The following is a 21,642-nucleotide window of genomic DNA, read 5'->3' on the forward strand; positions in this document are numbered from 1 at the left end:
GCATAGTTTTGGCGTCATAAAGATCATCATCATCATCATCAGCTTGACTATACCCACTGCATGGCGAAGGCCTCTCCCATATTTCTCCACTTACCCGGTTCTGTGCTAGCTGCATCCACTTGACCCCTGCGAACTTCTTAATCTCATCCGCCCACCTAACTTTCTGCCGCCCCCTGCTACGCTTTACTTCCCTTGGAATCCAGTTTGTTACCCTAAGCGACCCCATAAAGATGACCGCAGCTTACCTCGACTAAGCTCCGGTTATGCGAGCGAAAGCTTTGTTATGCTCGGTTATACGCTGTGCCGTTAATCCAGGTTAGGTTATGAATATTGTAGGCGTGGTGGTGGTAGAAAACATTTATTTGCGGCTATTTAAAGGATAGGGGGGGCTGCCGTTAAGGGACAGCGCCTTAGAAATTCTAGGAGGGGTCCCTAGTCAGCAAACACCTTTCACTTCCGCGGTAACTCGGGCTCTAGCTAACTGGTAGAACTTGAGGCTAGTGAAGGGGGGGGGTGGTTAAGGAATGTGAAGAATTGTATCTCTCTGGTAGAGCAGGGCAGCATCCCAGCCTTCTCGGATAGGTGAGGGGGATAGAGGGGAATGCCCACACCATGTGGTACATGTCCGAGAACGACGCAATGCGGGCACTCCCCTCATGGGGGATTTCTCGAAGGAGAGTATGCACTCGTTTTCTGAGTTCACTGCAAAACTCCCGCGCTGAGCGCCTCATCTATCCGTTACCACACCCATCCCTCACTACCAGAGAACAGTCAATCTGGCGTCGTCTGCAGACACGAACGCTGCCGTCACCAGCTCTACTTTCCAAATTTAAGCCGGTATCCTCCATATGCACTTTGTGTTCCCACCCCAAGGCCACCCTTACACACATTCTTTTATCCTGCCCGACGTCTCCCCCCCCCCCCCCCGCCAGGCCGGTGCCTCTCCGAACCTGGGAGAACTGCGAAACTTCACTGCGGTCAGCGGAACCGGCCAGGCTAAAGTCCAGTTACTTTAGGCCAGGCAGAAGATCGTCGTCAGCCGGGCCGCATACGTCATGGATCAACATCACATGAACGTTTAGATCGCGAGTGGGGTCGTGTGGAGACCCTGGAGGCCTGCGTGTCTTGAATTCTTCGCATAATAAAGTTTTTCCTCCTCTCCGTTAAAAGCCGGGTTAAAATATTGCAGCACTGCCAGGCGGTATATGAGCAAAAAAAAAAACCAACGCTTCTCGCTTTTGGTTAGCCCTTTCGCAGGGCGATGAAAGCGGCTATGCTGTGTTTGATAGAATCGAACAATGTCTGTCTGGGTCAACGTTAATTAACGTTGGTCTGGGTTGGGTTGAGATACCTCAAGCGGCGAGTGTCGGCGCGATGTCCAGTGGTTGAGCGCGCTAAGGCGTCTGCAGCCTCCGTTCCCTCCAGACCCGCCAGTCCAGATGAGGATACGGGTGTCCGGGCGATCCCGGTACTCGCATCTACAAACTTCTGCCAGGGCGTCGAGAGATATGCGTGCTTGTTCTAGATTCCGGCAGGCTCTCTGGGAGTCTGGTTCTGCAGCGGCGACCTCCTTCCCATGTGTAATGTTTGGGGCACGGAAAGTGTCCCCGCACTTATTTTGATGGATGCTTAGACCTAACAGGCTAGCAGCATCCGTATAGAAGACTCCGTAGCAAGAATCATAGCGGTCGTTAAGAGCCGTCGCGCTAGGTTGGACGGCCTTCGCGAGTCTCCTTCGTCATGTTTTGTGGCAGATGGACCTGTAGCGCGTGGCGCCAGTCCTCAGAAACCTTGCTCACTTCCTCTGCTTTTGCTTTTGTAGGCGATGTGCAGGTGGTCTAGGAGGCTTTTGACCGCTGACGATTTGTTCAACCTCAAGTATTTGTTAGATAAGTGCGTCTCGCGTAGCTCCGCAAAGCTGTTGGTCATCCTGAGGTCATGACCGTTTGACTGAAAGTCATGGGGAGGTTGAGGGCGCGGTTATAGATTTTTCGAAGGACGACCCCTAAGGCGTTGTCATCACATTTGCGCAAATCGAGATAGGGCGCCGAATAGAGTATACCCGGTTGGTTTCGAACGCATTAGCAAGCCTATGAGCGTCTTTGAATCGCTCCCCGCCCCCATTTGTTAGATAACCGGCGGACCATGCAGCCCACCCGGTCTCCAATCTTCTGCAGAGCTTCTGCAGAGTTGTATCTATCTTTCGGTGGCGGTGGATAGCCCCAACACTCTTACCTTATCATGTTCACGGATGGGGCCATTAGCAAGGGCAAAGTCAATTTTGGCAGTACACCTTGGGTAGGGCCAAAAGATGCGCGAATTCTAGTTTGGTCGGGGAGCATTCCAGGCCCCAGCGGAGAGCGTATCCGTCCTCTGTAGTCCCCGCTTGTTGCAGGTTGGCCTCGATCTACCAACGATCGATGTGTTGCCCGAACCGTGAAGTCGTCCGCATGCAGGACATGCCCAATGGCTGGTACATTATTAACAAATAGGGAGGTGAGCGACGGCGAGATTAAAAAGGAAAGAAGAGAGTACACAAGGGGTACTCATGCTTCTGGTCTTGGATACGTATATAAATTTGCCGATCAGTGACAAATTGTTCAATGTACCTAAGCGTGTTGTGATCACAATTAGTCTGACAGATATGTGAGGATGTCGTCATGGTTCACATTGTCAAGTGTCCCCTTCAAGTCCAAGGCTAGGACCACATTGTCGTCAGTGGAGTGTTCTACCGGGTCCAATACCTCCCTGTGTAGCTGAACAGGACATCCTGCGCGGATCGGTGTGAGCAAAATCTGTACATGATATCCGCAAAGGTGTGTTTAGATTCTAGGTATGGAGTCTGTCTATAACCATAGTTTTCATCAACTTAGCCACACAAGACGTCAGTGAAATAGGTCGGAGATTCTCAATATTGATGGCTTTTCCGGTTTTGGGAATGAAAGTTACTAGAGCAGTTTTACAGACCATGGGGAGCGGTGCGCCCTCACCCCATATGGTGTTGAAGTATTAAAGAAGGCACAGGTATGCCGGTTCCGAGAGGTTAGCAATGAGCTTATATACAATCACTCTATCCCATCTGGGTGCTCCACCGCACTTTATTTTTGCCAGGGCCGCTTTTAGGCCATGGAGCTTGAACAGTCTGTCCAGATCTTCCTTCTCAGGGCCTGCATATGAGTATGCTAACCAGCGACAGTCGTGGGTGCTATAGATATACTTATCTCTAACTGATGTAGCCAATTTGGTAGTGTCCCCATCGCGTGAATCTTCGGAGTGTTTCTCGGTGTCATTGCGTATTTGAGCCGGATCGATCAATTCGCGGAAGAGGCGCCATATGCTCCAATTCGTCAAGCTGCAGTAACAGTGGTCCTCCCAGTTTGAGCTGGCGAGTTGGGCCGCATACTCAGCTGCCTTCTAGGTATGCTGCGATACGACTTTTGAGGTCGCAGTTCCGCTTCTGCCGGCGCCATCGGCGGATAAGGCTGTACCGGGCCTCCCAGGGGTGTATGCGGTAGTTGTCTACTGCCGGCCTTCCCTCAGAGCTGAGAAGCAGGACCAGGAATTGGTGACATCGACTCATAACTCTGTTGGGCTATAGGCTCAGGGTTAGTGTACTTCGAGCGAAAGTGAGTCCAGTCTGGAAGTGTAGCTTATGGAGTAAGCATACCTATATGAGAGGTTATGTGCGGAGTGTTGTACGGAGGATGCAGTGACCGCTACCGAGGGTTTCCTCAGTGTTGCGGAAATCCGCATATCTTACATTTTTGGTGAAGGTTAAGATCTGGGTTATATGTGCCGTGTTACGAAGTTACCTACTCTGTTGGGATGAGCAGGGTCCGTGCGGAGGGTTAGGCCCAAAGTGGAGAAAAGTTCCGTCAGCTTCCGTCCGCGTTTCTCCTTTTTACAGTATTCCCGGATAGGACTGGGTTCATTAAAGTCCCCAACTATGAAGAGCTCCTTTCCTGCCACCTTGAGGGCTCTGCTAAATATGTTAGTGTATGTTAGATTAAGAAGTGGATGAGCTGTATATATTGAGTACGTATAGTGAGGGGTTCTGTTTCCTAAGCGGAAGGAGGGTCACCATAACGTAAGAATACACCGGGCTACAGGCCAAATCAACCGGGGCAGCCGTAAAAGTTTTCTTCACGCAGAGTCAGGTCCGCGCGTCCCGCTGATAAACCGTCAAATTTGTCAATGTGGCGCTCTCTGCCCTGTAATGCTGCACCCATTCCGCGGCGCCTGCTTCGCTACTAAGGCTACTTCGTAGCACGACAGTGTCCATTGTCGAAGCCGAAACGTCCCGGAAGCATTGTCAACCGAAGCTAAGGTCTTCCTCAGAGGGAGCAATCATAGTTCCGTTATTGAGCTTTGCCTTCCAGAGAAACACAATTTGCGTTATCCCATCTCGAGCTCGAACGCCCCCTACATATGTGAACAATATGTTCGCATCGTGGACAAACGTTTAGTTGTTGTTTTGTATTTGGTGTTTGATAAAAGAACTCTAAAGCCAGTAAACGCAGCATTTTGGTGGTCAACAGTAAGCGGCAATTTGGCTTAACGCGCCACCGCCCATCCATCTTATGCAACGTACTAAAGATGGCGCGACGGACACAACTGGCATGATCAGCGGATTACTGCAAGCAATTTTACTCCTGCTGTAATAGAAGACCTTGAACAGGGCGCTACGCCGTGAACAGTGGAGGGAACGTTCGGCGATCAGTCGCAGAACTTGTGTCAGTACACGCACGAGCGTCGGAGCGAGCTTCGTCGTTGTGTCTTTCCTGACCGTCAGGCGTTGAACATGGCTGTCGTCGTTCTCTTCAGCATCAGGCGCTGAACATATCAGAGCCGAATACCTGTTTTACAACTTCCCCCGGGCGAAAACGCGCCATCCTGGCGGCTTATGGCGATGTGACGATGGCAGGATTGTAGTAAGGTTTCAAGCGGTTACTGTGTACTATTTCACGGTTGCGGCGACGGTGGTCAGTGGATGGCGTAAAAGGTTCGAAGAGGTAGTTGACGGGGGATGTTTGCTTGAGAATACGGTAGGGGCCCTGATACTTGCTGAGAAGTTTGGATGAAAGGCTGGGACTGGAGGAAGGTACCCATAGCCAAACCAAAGAGTTTTTACGGTAAGTAGGAAGAAGTGCAGATTGATCTCGGGTGGTTTTCTGCTGTTGCTGGGCGTGAGAAGTGAAGGGCCGGGCAAGCTGGCGGCATTCTTCAGCATAAGTTGCAGCTTGTGAAACAGTCGTGAATTCGGAAGAATCCGATCGGTAAAAGTGGGTTCAGACGAAAGGACCGGAGCGCGGACGGTGCGCGCGCATCAGCACGGACCTGCTACCACGTGACCACGCGTCACCGTGTCCATCCGGCCGTCGAGCATTCACACGAAGCCAGCGGACCATCCGCGTGTACCCTCCTCCCCCGCTGTTCGTGCGCGCTGCCGAAAACCTTTCTACCGAGAGTTTCAACATGGACGCCGAGCGAAACCGTCGTCTCGCTGCTCTGGCTGTTCTATGTGAAGTGCGCGAGGACGACGAAGAAGCGAAAAAGCGTTCATTTATTGCAAGCGTTCTTTATTGCAAGCACCTTCAATATTCCATATCGGTGGGTAGCTCTCTACGAGCGCTATAAACGTGGCTGTCGCTTCATAACTGAGCGCTTTTTTCTCTACTTCACCCATAATCAGCACTAGAAATCGAGTAAAGCTACAACTCTGGCACACCCACAAGCACAAATACACAAAAAACGATGCACTGCTGCGAACACAGAGCGAACGACGCAGTGCATGCACAACAAACAATACCCCGCTCGAACTGAATAAAAGACGAAAAGCGCGGGCGTAGCAACGCGGAGGTAGCAGCGATAAAGCAAAAAGAGCAAAAACTATCTTGGTCCGTGCGGACTGAAAAATGCGCTTGGCATATTCAGTCCGCTCCGCCCGGACGGCCACGCCGCTCTCTCGCCGTCGCTCAGAGCAGTGACGTGGGCGTAACGTGGGGCGCGGGTAGCGATGACGCGCGCGGACCATCCGCGCTCCGGTCCTCCCGTCTGAACCCACCTTAAGTGGAGTCCGAGGGCGGCTCGTGTAGTGTGTATGGAACCCCCCCTCCCCCCCTACAGTTCTACCGAAGAATTGTGGTTGAGGCCGAAGTAGTGTCGCCCGCCACTGTGCTCACTTAGGTTTTACATACCATCCTGGAAAAGAGGGGAAGCGATGGGGCCTACCCCACGGACCGCTACGTTGTGTGGGACTTCCTTTATTTTCAAGTCCTCATCTTTAGAGGGGTTTGAATACTAGCAATTTTGCTGTTCGCACTGTTGATTGGAAGGCAATTAACAAAACCCGACTTGCGAGCCTTGATGAGTGGTTTTGGGATCTAAGCTGCTAAGAGGCTCGGGATCCTGATACTGCGCTTTGAAAAGCAGCTCTAATTTATGCCTATACAGCGCTAAAGCGTGCCGTGATCTGGACTTCCATGGTGGCACTCAATCTCGTTTCAGCTGTGCCCTTGTCTGGTTGTGGAGCCACCTGCTGCGAGGGGACAGTCTCCATTTCGTCAGCCGCATGAGAGTGAGAAGTTGCAGCGATTTCTTTAGACGTTCGGTAAATGCCGATTTACAGGTTAGGTTAGCGTAGAGCCTCGGATTCAAGCTGCTCTGGCGTTTTGAGTGAGGATCGGGTGGTGAAAGGAGGCTCTATCCCCTGCCCGTACCACTCATCTGTGATACGTGCTACACTAGCTCCCTACTACTGCTGATCTCCTTGGCTATATGGCTTATTGGTTGCACCCACTCGTCTTTGAATGGGTGCATAAGTGAGCTTTGTTTCACTGTGCGTCCCCTTGGGGGTGGGTTTTGGCCCGCGTTCAGCCTGCTCCTTGGCCCCTGCGCCTGGTTGCGGGTCCAGGGATTGACGCAAGTTGAGTGTGATGTTGTTGGTTCACTTCCTACCACGTTTCTTTTTATTTCCCTTCTTTTTTTTGGCCTTATAGTGGTGGGGTCTGGGGCGGGGGTAGGGGTTCACAGTGAATGGTACGGTCTCTGGTGACGTGAGGATCGCTGCATAATGAACACTGTGGCGTACACACGCAGTGCACGCACATCGTCGACCAGCTGAGCGACAGAGCAGCAAAGTACATTTCAGTTTTAAGGCCTGGGCAAGCACCCTGACAATGTCCGATAGCACCACACTGTCTACAGGAATGCAGTCTTGTAAGCTTGGACTAGAATTAGCAAGGCATCGTAGGCAGTGCACGTACCTTGACTTCACTTTGCCGGCGAAGGTGAGTCGCGCTTTGTTAGAAGCGCCCGATTTCCGAATATGCAGGATCTCTCACCGCCGCGCCAGTAGAGGCTTCAGAGAGCATAGCTTCAGTGTCGGTGCTTCGGATGGTGCCGACCCCGTAACAGCTAGGTGTCATATGTCCGTCCGAACGGAGGTGCCCGACGAGAGGCACAGCACTTAGTGAGTTGTCAAAGTTGCCGATGACTTTGTCCGCAATCTACGGGTGAGCGGTATAGAGGAGAATGATGCTTTGGTCGCTCACTGGAACAAGTGATGGTGCGAGCCACGGCCATTCCGAGGTGAGCGACGAACACCCGTACGCCTTTGCCTTCCCGAAAGATGGTCGTGAGCGATACTCCGGGTTCTTGGCTTCACGGCAATGAAGTCCGTAGCTGTCGGTTTCGGTAGAGGAAATGGTCTACGGGACACCAGCCGCTTCCCAGGGCTCCCGCTAAGCACAGCGCAGGTTAGCCGCGCCGAGCGTCAATGGCGACCGCGGAGGCCGTGTCGGTGCGGTAGAGGCCATTAGGGCATTGCCGCCCGTAGCTCGGCGAGCAACAGCGGCAGCAGCTCCGGCGTGCCGCTTGTATACAAGTCAAACCATACATACCTAGCTGCTATAGCATGCTAGGTATGATAGTCCACATGGTACGTATAACACCATGGGTCTGAGCTCTGTGTTTCGGGTTGAGAATCCGTCATGGTCGTCGCGCCGGTGCGCAGCCGGGCGTCCGCCGGAGCCACTGTTGTTAGGCTCAGAAGCGAGGTTGGGAGGATCGTGCCTCGCAAATGGCGTAGAATTGGCCCACTTGCCTAAAAATACTGTCGGCACCGAAACACGTTCCAGTCCTGATCACGAGCGTATACTTTCGTGGGGGTCCGAAGAGGCGGTGATTTGAGCGAAAATCGACGGAGCCGCGATGTGCTTCATGCCCGTCCGAACCGGCCGCGCGTTCGCAGAGCGGAGCTGCGTGGTGCACCTAAGCACGTTCTGTCATGACCTTAATTCAGGCGCTCGCGCCTGACGCAGTTTGCAGTCCGAAACCGAGATTTTGAGCACTGGCCGGCTCTAGTGCACAATGAGTGCACTATGCGTCTGGACCTGGCCGCCCGTTCACATCGTCGACATTCATGATTTCAGTTCTGGCGAGTAGTTTGATACTTGCCGGATTGGCGTCGATCTCGCGTGTGTTGACCCGTGCGAGCCATTCGCGCCGGCGTCGCTAGAGGAATCATTTGCCTTCTCGCACCCGCGCAGACGTATTTTTGGAATCATGAACTCGCAGTCGGCCTGTTCGATCGCGCCAGCATCGTCTGCGCGCACTACGCGACCATATATACGAGGATGTGGGCAGGGACGGGCTGCGTCGTCTGCTGCCAACGACAACATTATGGCGGACTGCCCAGCATGCATCGCTTCATGCAAGCTTCCTATATGGCGGTGGTCGCGGAAGCAGAGACGGACCAAAGATTATAGAGAACTTAACAGGTTTATAATATAAGCACTGAAGGAACTTCGGCCGCCTTGTTAAAGGAGTAAAATGCCGACCAGAGACGTCATCGGCACCTCCTCTTCCGGGAATATTCTGGCCCGGGAACAGTGATGACAGGCTCGAAGAGAAGTCTGGAAGGGAAGATCGGTCACGTCGCATTGTGCACGAGGCAATCATTGTGCAGGGATGCCGAGATAAGGTGCCCTATAGGCGCGAACACGCTGACGCCGCTGCGCGTGCTCGTCGTTTGTCACAGCTGCGCCATGATCGGCCAATCAGCTAGTGCAGCCGACTCCACGAAAAAATTAGAGGGGTTCAACCAGTTCAACACTTCTGAACCGTAACACATTCCTTCCTTTACGACACGGTTCAGGTGTTCACGGCGATGTGTGTGACAGATACTGTGCCTTTCGTTTCCTATAAACAAAGCCGCATGAATGTACCTTGCCCAAGAGGTAATGTGAATGCAAAGGTCCAGGCAGGTATATTACCCTTTTATGTGAAAAGAGATGCCAGTGTTGGCAGCTCCTGGCAATCGTAACGTAGGCAACTATAGTGAACTCAGTGCGAGTCCATGTCAGCTGCCAGGTACTAAAGTCCCTTGATGATATGAAAGTAACGACTTTCTCTGCTGCCGCCGCGCGCACACCCTCGCAGGTGTGCCTCTCTCACCTCTCTCATCGGCGCTTTTCTCAACGGTGATTGGCTCCGCGGGCCGTCGCCGCGAAAAGTTAGCTGTTTTTGTGCTTTCCTTTTTAGTCGGCGCCATTTTTTAGGCAGCCGCCGTTCTAGGACCGAGCTCCCTAGCATTCCGCGCTTGCACTTCGCGCTATTCGCGCTCTTTTAGTGCAGCGCTATGACGAGTTGCTGCGTATTTCAGTGCACAAGCCAGAGTGAAAAAGACTTCGTTCTTTTCGCAATTCCGAGCGGAAGGAAGAACACCATTCGAAGACAAAAGTGGTTCAACATCGGCAGCAAAAACTTCATCCCGACGAAGCCTGGCCACCTCTGCGGCGTACTGTGCATTTCTTCCAAGCGACTTGAAACTGTTTGCAAGCGCACCACAAAGCTACAGTGCTCTAGAATATTTAGAGCACTGTAACAAAGCTGTCAATCTCACCTAATTCACTGATCATTTTGCGCCGTTAAGCGCGTTATTGTTTTCACTTCATGGTTCCGCTCAACGTGCTATAATAGCGACTCTTGATGCATACAATAGCCGTTTTAATTTCTGAACCTAGGTCTAGCTTCTCAATAACGCATGCAATGAGATTATTTACTCATTAATAGGCTTATGTTGAGGAGCGTGTAAAGGACTCGTCCGCAGAACATGTCCACAGAGAGTGTATATCCGCACATCATAATTTTGTCTCTTTAGACCCTGGAAATTTCACCTCACCCTAATCTGGCAAAAATTGGTGTCCAACCTAATTTGAATATGGGGAATTCAGTGGTCATGTCCAAATTTCAGTGGGCTTCCCTCATAATGTAGCCCGCAGCACTAAATTTGACCTCATTCGAACGTGGCTAGAATTGGCGTCCAACCTAATTAGCGTATGACGAATTCAATGCCGACCGCCAAACCTAGGTGGGCCATTGCCAAAATTTAGCCCTCTGGACCCCCGATGTTCGACCTCGTCCAAATTTGACCAAAATTGGTGTCCAACCCAATTTGCGTGTGGCGAATTGAGCGGTAACCTCCAAACCTAGGTGGGCCATTTCCAAAATTTAGCCCTCTGGACTCCCCAAATTTGATCTCGACCGAATTTGACCAAAATTGGCGTCCGACCTATTTGAGTATGGGCAATTCAGCGGTAACCTTCAAATTTAGGAGGGCCAACCCCGAAATTTAGCCCTCTGAATCCTCAAAACTTGACCATGGTCCAAATCTGACAGAAATTGGTGTCTATAACCTAAACTGAATACGGCTAAGTCAATCGTGACTTCCAATTTTAGGTGGGCCTCCTTAAACATTTGGCTATAGTTAAAGGGCGTCATGTCCATTTTCGTAGCGTAGAGCAGTAGTCAGCCGTGCACCCAAGATGTCTAGTGTGTGCAAAGAAAATAAGGCTCTTTTGTCTTGGGTTAATATAGGAGTATTTCGTACGTGCGCACGCTGTCGCAGTTATCAACATAAGGCCTGTACTTTTTCCGCATTTTGTCACTAAAAGAGTTGGAAGTGTTTTAGGTCACGTTTCGTTATACAGTCAAAGCAAAAGCAAAAAAAAATATATAACTAAAATTATGGTTGACGCCAATTTGGATGAAATTCGGACAAGGTCCATTTTCGTCGTCGAGAGGGCCAAATTTTAAGGTGCTGACGACACTTCCTTCGGATGACGGGTTTTTGATTGGAAAACATTTATTGTCAGCAATGAGCAATTTGTGGGCGCTACACTTAGATGGCCTCAAGACCGTTGCTCTTGGCGACCTTTTGAGCCCACTCAGTAGCCCGAACTTGCGTTAACGGGTATGAGCTGGCCAGTATAGCCTCCCACCGCTCAAAAGAAGGGACTGGTAGTAGGTCGGCTGGTGGCGGCGCTTTTTTGCAGCTCCATAATATGTGATCATATCTTGCTATTTCGCCGCAGTGTTTACAATTTGGATTGTATTGTGCTGGGTACACGTGCGCTAATTTAGAAGGGCTGAAGAAGGTGCGCGTCTGTAGCCGACGCCAGATTACTTATTGCCTTTTGTCTAGTTTCTTGTCTGGTGGAGGATATATCCGCCTTTCTATGTTTAAAGTGATTAGTGTAGTCATGAAATGAGATTAGTGCATCTCTCGAGAAATTGGGGGAATCACCCTGGCTCACTGCTCGGCTGACATAACCTCGAGCTATACTGTGAGCCAACTCGTTTCCTTTGTTCCCTGAGTGTGCCGGCACCCATATTAATTCCACCTCTTTTTGGTTCCAGTCTTTATATCTTAAAATTCGCTTTGTCTCTTTGGAGATCATGCCCCTCGCAAATTTGTTTATAGCAGATTTGGAGTCGCTAATTATGGTAACAGCTTTGGTGCTGACCATCGCCATGGCGATAGCCGCCTCCTCCGCTGTCCCTGAGTAGTTTGTTTTTATTGAACCTGCCATTAATGCTTTGCCCGAGTCTTTCACGCCCACGATAGCAAGAGAGTTGCCTCCTTTGTATTCCGCCGCGTCTACATAAACAGTGTATTTAGAGCCTTCTAACTTGGCCTCAAGGGCCTTTGCTCTTGCTTTTCTCCTGTTTTCATGAAAAACAAGGTGCATGTATTTTGGTAGCGGTTTAATAATGAGTGCGTTCTTTACTTCGGTCGGCAGTTTTACTTGTGCATTTCTTTCCGGCATTCTATCTTGTAGTCCTAATTTGCCCAGGATCTTCCATCCCGTGGATGTGGTGGTGAGCATCTTTAGCTGTGTTATATGTGCCTCGCATAGTTCCATGGTGTTATTGTAGACCCCCAGTTTAAGAAGTCTTTCCGTAGGGGTGCAGTGGGGTAGCCCCAGTGCTGCTTTATATGCCTGCCTTATGATCGTTTCAATTTTGTTCTTTTCTGCAACCCCTAGCTTAAGGTAGGGGATGGTGTACACTAATCTGCTTATCACAAAAGCCTGAACAATTCGTCACAAATCTTTCTCTTTGACCCCGCGTCTTTTGTTGGTTATTCGCCTTATCAACCTGGTTGTTATGTTAATTGTTGACTTAAGTCGATTTATTATTTCTGTGTTCTTTCCATTTTCTTGTATTATCAGTCCCAAGACCCAGAGTTTGTCCACTCTGGTTATCGGTGTGCCATTTAATTCCACCAAAATGTCTTCAGCGTTGATATTGCGTTTTTTTTTTTGTTCCTCCTATTACCAGAAGTTCCGATTTGCTTGGTGAGCATTTCAGCCCTGCCCATTCCGCATATTCTTGAACAATGTCGACTGCCTGTTGAAGATCTTCTATTTCCCCATCGTTGCCTGTGCATATCCATAACGTGACATCATCAGCATATAGTGTATGTTTCACCCCTTTCACAGTTGTCAGTAATGGTGGGAGGTTCTTTAACGCTATAGGTTGAAGAAGAAAGGGGAAAGAACTGAGCCCTGTGGGGATGACGGGAAATCGGTGCCCTGATCTTGGCTCTCGATTTCGGCTCGACGTCACTTCAAGGCGGCCGACTGCGGGAGCTAAAGGCGTTTCATGCTTGAACGAAAATAGTTGATATTCATTTTCATGCAGCCGTGAACATTAACTACGAAAACAATTAAGCTGCTGCATGTGCACTGCGCGGTGCCAAACTCAGACTGAGCCTTATTGAAAAATTTTAGGACGGCCGTCAAAGCAAATGTTCCAGCCTGTTGCTAGCAACCACCGCATTTCTGAAACTCCAGTCGTTAACAACTTCATAAACTTTACCTCCGCTAAATTAGAGGTGAATCTACATTTAACTGAGCATCGGTATGAATGTTCAAATATATAGTAAATGTTATGCTTATTATGCTGTGTTGAGACACACAGTATTGAAAAGTCAAAAGGAATATGTGAGGTGTATGCAGCAAGTGGTTTTTGTTCATGCCGCAAGCGCTCGTAATTTGCACTTTCATTGCGCGTACGAGATGCCAATTTATGTGGCTCCTGGTACAGTCAATCGTGTCGCATGCTTTACTCATGTTTTTATTCGATAAGAATTGTTGTGGCTGTAGGAAAAAAACTGGCTGATTTACAGGAAGGGAAAGGCGCGGTAGGAGGAGGAGGAGGAAACAACTTTATTTAACGCATTGCATTAAGCGTTAAGAATGTCCTGGGCCAGGGTCACCAAGGCCAACTGATCTTGCAGCTGGTTTGAGGCTAACCAAGCCCGTCACGTTGGGGGAGGAGGGTGTGGAAAGTGAGGAGATTGGAGGGCGACAGGGCATGAAAAGATGCAATGCTCCAAGTTTGCATAGTGTTCTGGGCAATTTGGGCATGCAGGGGAATGTATGGTTCTGTATAGAAAAGATCGGGCAGGAGTAAGCAGTGTATTTAGTTGTATGCGTCTAAGAATGCGGATTTGCGTGGTAGTGAGAGATTTATCAGGAAGAGGAAGTGTACGGAGTGTTTCTCTAATGTTGTCGTAGTGAACGTTGATTTCTTTTTTGTAGTGAAGAGTAGTGTCCCACGTTGGTGGATAAGGCCAGGGAATCCCAGGCGCCCGGTGTTGAAGTTCGCGGGCGAGGCGATGCACTACCTCATTGCCTGGGATTCCAGCGTGACCAGGAATCCACCTCAGTGTTACAGTGTGGGGACGTAGTTTGGTAAGAGCTCTGTGTAGATCATCGTGTAGTTCTTCAGGAATGCGACCCGTGTGAATGGCGCGTATAGCTTGTATTGAATCAGTGTATATGGTATATCCTGAAGGGTTAGGGGGTGCTTGTGCGAGGTTTTGAATACTGGTAACTATTGGCAGGGTCTCGAGAGTCGCTGTAGGAGGAGGATCTATGTATGGACCGAGGGTATGCGTCACTACATCGCTACAGCTCTGAATTGAGTAAGCAGCCGCTCCGACGTTAGTTCGTGATGCATCTGTGTAGATGATCGTGGAATCTGTCGGGTGAACATGGTTGGAAACGCGAGCGGAACGTCTGCCTGTGTTAGTGTCGGGTGCAACGTTTTTTGGAATGGGGATTATTCTGAGGTTATCCGGGAGCGAAGAAGGAAGGTTTGGTTTGGTTTGTGCGGTTTAACGTCCCAAAGCGACTCAGGCTATGAGAGACGCCGTAGCGGAGGACTCCGGAAATTTCGACCACCTGGGGTTCTTTAACGTGCACTGACATCGCACAGCACACGGGCACCTTGCTTTTCGCCTCCATCGAAAAGCGGCCGCCGAGGCCGGGATTCGATCCCGCGTCCTTGGGAACAGTAGTCGAGTGCCGTAACCACTGCGCCACCCCGGCGGGGTCGAAGAAGGAAGGGTAATTATAGGGAGGTCTATAGGTTTGAGTGCAACCTGCTGTAGTATCCAATGTCCTTGTTTGGTGCTAGAAAGACGTGCCATTTGCCGGTCGCGATGTTGTTGTATGAGGTCTCCCAGGGGCAAGAACAGCCCCGTAGAGTATAGGCGCTCCGTGGACGTATGTACAGGGACGTTAAGGGCGGCCTTGTACAATATGTGAAGCGCAACCTCAATCTGATGTCTTTGGCGACAAGTTAGTGTAAGGTAAGGAATCGTATATAAAATTTTGCTAAGTGCTAATGCGTGGACAAGCTGCCTGACTTGACCCTCTCGTAGCCCGGCGTGCTTATTGACTATGCGGCGAACCAGATGCGTAAGCTGATTGCAAACTTTAACGGTTGTAGATACATTGGCCTGATTGGTTGACTCATGGATATGAAGTCCGAGGATCCGGCAGGATGATACACGAGGGATGGGGTGACCTGCCATTGTGAGATTGATCAGCTGGTTATGTTGGCGTTGATAGCGAGTTTTTGCAATCAGCAGCAATTCGGATTTTTCAGGTGCGGGATAGCCCTACTTTATCAAGGTAACTAACGACTGCATCGATACCTTGCTGTAGGGTCTCCTCTACTGCTCCAGGAGACCCAGAAGTGCACCAAAGAGTAAGGTCGTCTGCATAGAATGTGTGTTTTAGGTTTGGGATAGACGCTAAAGTACGAGATAGGGGAGCCATTGCAAGGTTAAAAAGGGTGGGTGACAGAATAGCGCCCTGAGGAGTACCACGTGTGAGGGGGAAAGGATCAGATATCGAATCGGGGAGACGGAACTTGGCCGTACGGTCGCGGAGAAATGCTGTGAGGTAGCCATACATCTTTGGACCACAGCCAGTAGAGGCAAGGATGTTTAATAGAGGATCGTGGGCAAGGTTATCAGAGGCTTTTCGCACATAAAGGGCCACTATGGCTTGGATCTGGGAAGTGGGCGGAGGGTCAAATTCGTGCATGAGGAGAAAAAATAGGTCCTGAGTAGACACACCTTTTCGGAAGCCAATTTGTTGAGGGGGAAAGAAATTTATGGATTCAAGATGAGTCTCGAGCCGATTGAGCACCATCCGCTCCATGGTCTTTCTCAGGCATGATGTTAAAGAAACTGGGCGGAGGTTTTGAAGCGCAGGTTTTTTGCCTGGCTTTGGAAGTAGCTAGGGTTATAAGTGATTGTTTCCAAGATGCTGGGAGTGTGCTTTCTTCCCAATGTAAGTTTATAATGCTCAGAAAATGTTCTTTGTCCTTGTCAGAGAGATTTCGAATGAGTGAGTATGTAATCTGGTCTTCACCTGGGACTGACTTCCGCTTTAGCTGTTCTAGCGCCCAGTCGAGATCCCAGAGGGTAAACGGCTGATCGAGTTCTACATTGGAAGCACCAGTGTACGGAGTATAAAGGCTGGGTAGGGGAGGAGGAATGTAGAGATCGCGGAGTTGGGCTGTTAAGGCATCCGCGCCTAGTTGAGAATAGTGCTTCTCGAGAGTGGGAACAGGCGCCGGTTGAGGCCCGAGTAGTTCTCTGAGTAAATGCCAGGTCCTTTTTTGATTTAGTGTGCCGTTAATGGTGTTACAAATTTTGTTCCATTGATTGGTGTCAAGTGTAACGCAGTGTTCTTTAACCTGTCGCGTCAATTCGGTGACTCGGTCGGAGAGGCGAGCATTGTTGGGCTGAGTGCGAAGAGTGCGCAAGAGGCGTTTCCGCCTCTTCCAGATGCGTACAAGGTAAGGGTCCGGATTATCTGACGGGGATGAAGTGGAACTCTCTTGCGTAGCTTGTTTCTGAGCATTTTGAGTGCTTTTGTCCAGCTCTGAAGACTGCCAGTAGTATGAGAGGTGTCGCGTATAGTGCGAAAGGTATTCCAGTTTGTGTGCGAAATTTTACGTTTACGCGGACGGGTACGGCTAGGGACAGTGATGTTAATAATGTAATGGTCGCTGAGCAATTTTTCATCTGTAACTTGCCAGGTGACCTCTCGCAGTCCGCGGCCCACTGTGAGGTCTGGCATGGTGGATTGTTGGTTCCTGTAACCTTCCCGGGTAATGGAGCTTGGGGTGTTATAAACAGTTAATTGAGCTCCGTTTAATGCGTCGTTGAGTATACGGCCAGGTCGGAAGGTGTGTGGGTAACCCCAGATAACGTGCGGGGCATTAAAATCCCCACCTATCAAGAAGTCGGAGTCTCGAAACAATCTTGAAGTAAAGTGCATTAGCGGTTTGAAAAGCGTGTACTCTGTAGGAGGGTTATAAAAATTTAGAATGGATAAATAAAGGGCGAGATAAGTGATCAGAATACAGTGTAAATGCAATAAGGTGACGTTCAAGACGACTGGGGACTTCAATGGCCTCAAATCGGATGTCCCGACGAATATAAGTGCTCACTAATGGGGCACAGTCGCTGTCATGCGCTGCATGCAGGGCACGGTAGCCCGGAATACCTTTAAGAGCACGCGATTCTTGAATGAGAATGACGTGGGGCTGCGAGGGTAAAGTCAGGAGCCATTGGATAAAGAGTGTTCGATTGGTACGCAGGTTTCTGCTATTCTACTGTACAATGTGTATGTGATTGTTCCCTACCATTCTTAAGCTACGTTAGCGCGCTTCTCGGGACGGACAGAAGAGAATGCAGCAGTTGCTTCAGGGGATGCAGATGGACGGGGCCGTTTACGAGAATGATTTAGGAAATCCATGCGTTCGTCATCCTGCAGGAGATTGCTAAGGAGGGTATGCATGAGTTCGAATGCTTGGCGAATGGCGGAAATTTCTTCTGCAAGGTACCAGATAATAGGGTCATTTCGATCTTTTATGTGGCGCATATAGTTCTCAGATGTGATAACTGGTGTGGAATCGGAAGATGTATAAGAGAAAGGTTTGGGAGGGGAAATGGGAAGTGGCGGGCTCGGCTTACCCGGGGGTGGGAGCGTAGCTGGCTTGAGAAGCGAACGTGGGGCAGCTGCCAGTTCTTGAACTTCTTGATGCCAGACATTGGTCCGAGGGGGTGGTGCCATCTCTTGATTTGCATGTGACAGGGGGGGAAGTCCTCGCGAGTCGGTGGATGATGGGGTGGCGTATTCTTCTTGCCAGAGTGACTAGACATTTTTTGTCGCGTAGTCAATAGTCGCTTTGTAGTGGGACGCTGGGAATTAGATGGCTTTTTCTGTTCTTGGACAGAAGGTTCCAGCTGTTCCCTGAGACTTTTCCTTCGGTCATATGCAGCCTTGTGGCTCTTTTGGTCTTGTTTCTGTACAGGGCAGGCGAGGTCAAAAGTTGGGTGGGTTCCACCGCAGTGGAAGCAATAGGCGGAGCAACGATGTGGTTCATCTTGTTGGCTGAGCTGGGCTGAGCAGGTGGGGCGGCGTTGATATGTCGGAGGGTGAGGGCAGTTCAGCAGCCGATGACCATATTCACGGCACCTGCTGCACTTCAAAGCATTTGGTCTTTCAGGCTTGCATCTGTACAAGACGCGGCGGAACAGAATTTGTCGAGGTACATGGGTGCCTTCAAAAGTTATTAATACAGACTCGGTCTGTCCCATCATACGAGCGGACAGGATCGTCGCATGCCACGATTCAAGGCTTTCTAAAAGTTCGGCTTCTGAAAGACCTTTCTCGATTCCATGAATTACGCCCCGGCACGATGCCACCGGGGCCGTCATGTAAGATTGGATGTTATGAGTTTTGGCTCGGATGGATAACGAGGAAAGTGCTGCTACCCTTCGGGCGGTCAATTCGTTGGTGGTCTTCAGAAGGATGACATTCTGGTGGTATTTGATTTGTAGAGTCAGAGCCTGTCGCTCATGTGGCGCCAAGTCTGCTGCTGAGGAAATTTCTTGAAGAATTTCGTAGGGTTTAACCTGGGAGATATTGAGTGTACTTGGTGCCCTTATTACGACAGTTTTCAGCGTTGAGAAATGCGTCGCCGGAATCTTTTGTTTGCCTTTCCTCTTTGGGGTAATCCAGTCAGACGCATCGAAATCTTCAGAGGTATGAGCGCGTTCTTCTCTGGCGTCTGAGGCACTGGCGCGTGCTTCGGCAGCGTGTGCACGTGTTTCTCCAGGAAATTCATCGACGGCACGTGGGGCGGCGGCGGTGCCGTTGCCATGGTAACACAATCGAGAACCGTGGCAAGGCTTAGCGAGCCTCGGGCATCATCGGAACCTATATATGGTCGGTTCTTTGCCAAAAAGCTATCAAATTCAGCATATGAGGAGTCAGAATGATCCCAGGTACTTGCCGAATGGCGTGAGTTGGGCGATGGAGGTCCCAGGGTTGATGGTCTGGCAAAAAGACGGTAAATTCCGGAGTCGACGCCACCTAGCGTTTCCAAAGGCGCGGTAACTGCCTCACTTGTTTTCTTTGGACACCTCAACCGCGTCGTAAGGGAAGGAAGGTGGGAGTGAAAGTGGAAAGAGAGAAAGAGGAACCATAGTGGAGGGCTACGAAGTAATTTCGACCACCTGCGGATCTTTCCTACCTGTCCCAGCCCCATATCTTCCCTGATGGGGCTGGGACAGGTAGGTCACCGCCGCTTGCGGCGGGGGCTAGCCTGCCACCGAAGTTTTATCTGTTGTAGGCCGTCATTGCACGCGCCACCGCTTCGGTGGTGGACGATGGCTGTTGTTGCGGCGCGCGTCTTTCTTTCCCTCTTTCTTTTCTTTCTTCTCTATTTTCTCTTCTGTCTGCACGAGGCAGAGAGAGTTGGCTCAGCTACAGAGCCAGTAGCAGGCCCGTGCATTTTCTTTTCCCTCTTCCTACAGCCACAACAACAGCGTGCGCCAACATCGCACAGCACACGGACGCCTCTTCGTTTCGCCTCCATCGAAACGCAGCCGCCGAGGTCGGGTTCGAGCCCGGGTACTCCGGCACAGTAGTCGGGCGTCTTACCACTGGGAAAAAATTTACGGGCCTGCTACTGGCTCTGTAGCTGAGCCACCTCCGCTGCCTCGTGCGGACAGAAAAAGAAAGTAGAGAAGAAAGAAAAAATTGCGTTGCTTCCTAATGCGAAATTTGAGCGCAGCTCATCAGCTGTTTCACATTTTCGATAGATTGAGGCAAATATTTCGAGCAATACAACTTTTTTTTTTATTTATCACACACGTATTTCTTCAAGAAACACTCCACTAACAGTTCTTGACTGTCATGAAAGAAGCTTTGTGATCGGAGAAATAAAAAGAGAGAGAGAGAGGAAACTATTGTCGGGAGTAGTCTTAGTGGAAGAGCCAAGTGGCCGTTAGCTGGTGGCTTGCGGCGACTTCTTCAGCGCGATTATAGGCTCGCGTTACGCAGCACTTCCTCCCAGGATGGGGCTGGGACAGGTTAGTCACCGCCGCTTGCGGCGGGGGCTAGCCTGCCACAGAATTTTTATCTACGCAGCACTTCCTCCCAGGATGGGGCTGGGACAGGTTAGTCACCGCCGCTTGCGGCGGGGGCTAGCCTGCCACAGAATTTTTATCTGTTGTAGGCAGTCATTGCATCCGCCACCGTTTCGGTGGTGGACGGCGGCTGTTGTTGCGGCGCGCCTCTTTCTCTCTTCCTTTTCTCTTCTGTCTGCACGAGGCAGCGGAGGTGGCTCTACTACAGAGCCAGTAGCAGGCCCGCGCATTTTTTTTCCTTCTTCCTACAGCCACAACAACTTCCTCCCAGGATTCGAGTGAGGGAGCTTCTATGAGAGCCTTGGGAGGTGGGTCCTCTGAGCAATATCCCCCAGGATATGATTAAGGACGGCTTTCTCTCCGCACTTAGTGCATTATGAGCTTATGCTGTCCGGAAATATGTGTGAGTAAACCGCAGGGTTGGGGAAGGAGTTCGTTTGTAGTTTCCTCGTAACTATTTCTTGTTGTCTTGTTAGTGATTAGTGTAGTGGTGGGTATACTCTCCTAGAGAGTTTGAAGTGTTGGTAAGGTCGCTGCGTGTGAGCAATCCTTCCATTTCAAGTTCCTCGGCATTAGGTCTCACCGCTCGGCCGACAAAACCTCGAGCGTGTTGGTGAGCAGCCTCATTGCCTCGGTTCCCTGAGAGCAATTGCGTTATCGGTAGGTTGCGAGAAGCAGCGTGAGCCCATAAGAACGCGACGAACAGACAGCAGCGACTGACGCCGCTGGCGAGAATGGGATGCACGCACCGTGATCTGCTGATAGCGAGCCGGCGTTTCGGCAACTGGAGCACCCTTGCCGCCACGCAGAAATAGGGGGTAACCCCCTCCCTCTTTCTGCATGGCGCAGGTGTTCTACGCAGTCACGTTGTCTTGACTCGCTAGCGGCGGCAGCGGCATCAGTCAGTCGCTGCTATAGCGCTGCCTCCGGCGACCCCCCCCCCCCCCCCTTCTTTTCCTCGTGTTCTCCGGTTGCTGCGCGCACTCCTGCCACCATCGTTCGCCTCTGCGTGTACCCCCCCCCCCTCCTCTTCCGGCGAGGCTCCGGTTGCCGAAGCGCCGGCTCGAACTGGGGGGATGAAAGGGGAGTGGAGCTGGTTACAAGGCCGACGCCGACGCGAAACCCAGGAACGGGCGCCAGAGCTGCGCTCTAAAAGAAGAGGAAGAGAAAGACGCGCGCCGCAACAGCCGTCGTCCACCACCTAAGCGGTGGCGGGTGCAATGACGGCCTACAACAGATAAAAATTCGGTGGCTGGCTAGCCCCCCGCCACAAGCGGCGTTGACCTACCGTCCCAGCCCCGTAGGGCCAGGAACTTTCAATAACAGAGTGTGGAAAAAGCGCAAACAGCGCGCGTGTGCCAGCGGCGAACGAGCGCTGCCCCAAACAGCGTGCAGTGTGCAGCGCGCGGAGCCGGCGGGCGATATTCGAGGAGGAAGACGCCTGAGTGGAGGAGAGTGTCGCTATTTTCAAATTATCGAGGGGCTTTACCAGGTACTGCCTGGCAGCGCCATGGTTGATTTTTCGCTCACGTCAGCGGCGCCGAATTTTC

The sequence above is a fragment of the Amblyomma maculatum genome, chromosome 6 (genome assembly GCF_055883805.1).
Source record: "Amblyomma maculatum isolate TAMU_Amacu chromosome 6, ASM5588380v1, whole genome shotgun sequence".
NCBI lineage: Eukaryota > Metazoa > Arthropoda > Arachnida > Ixodida > Ixodidae > Amblyomma > Amblyomma maculatum.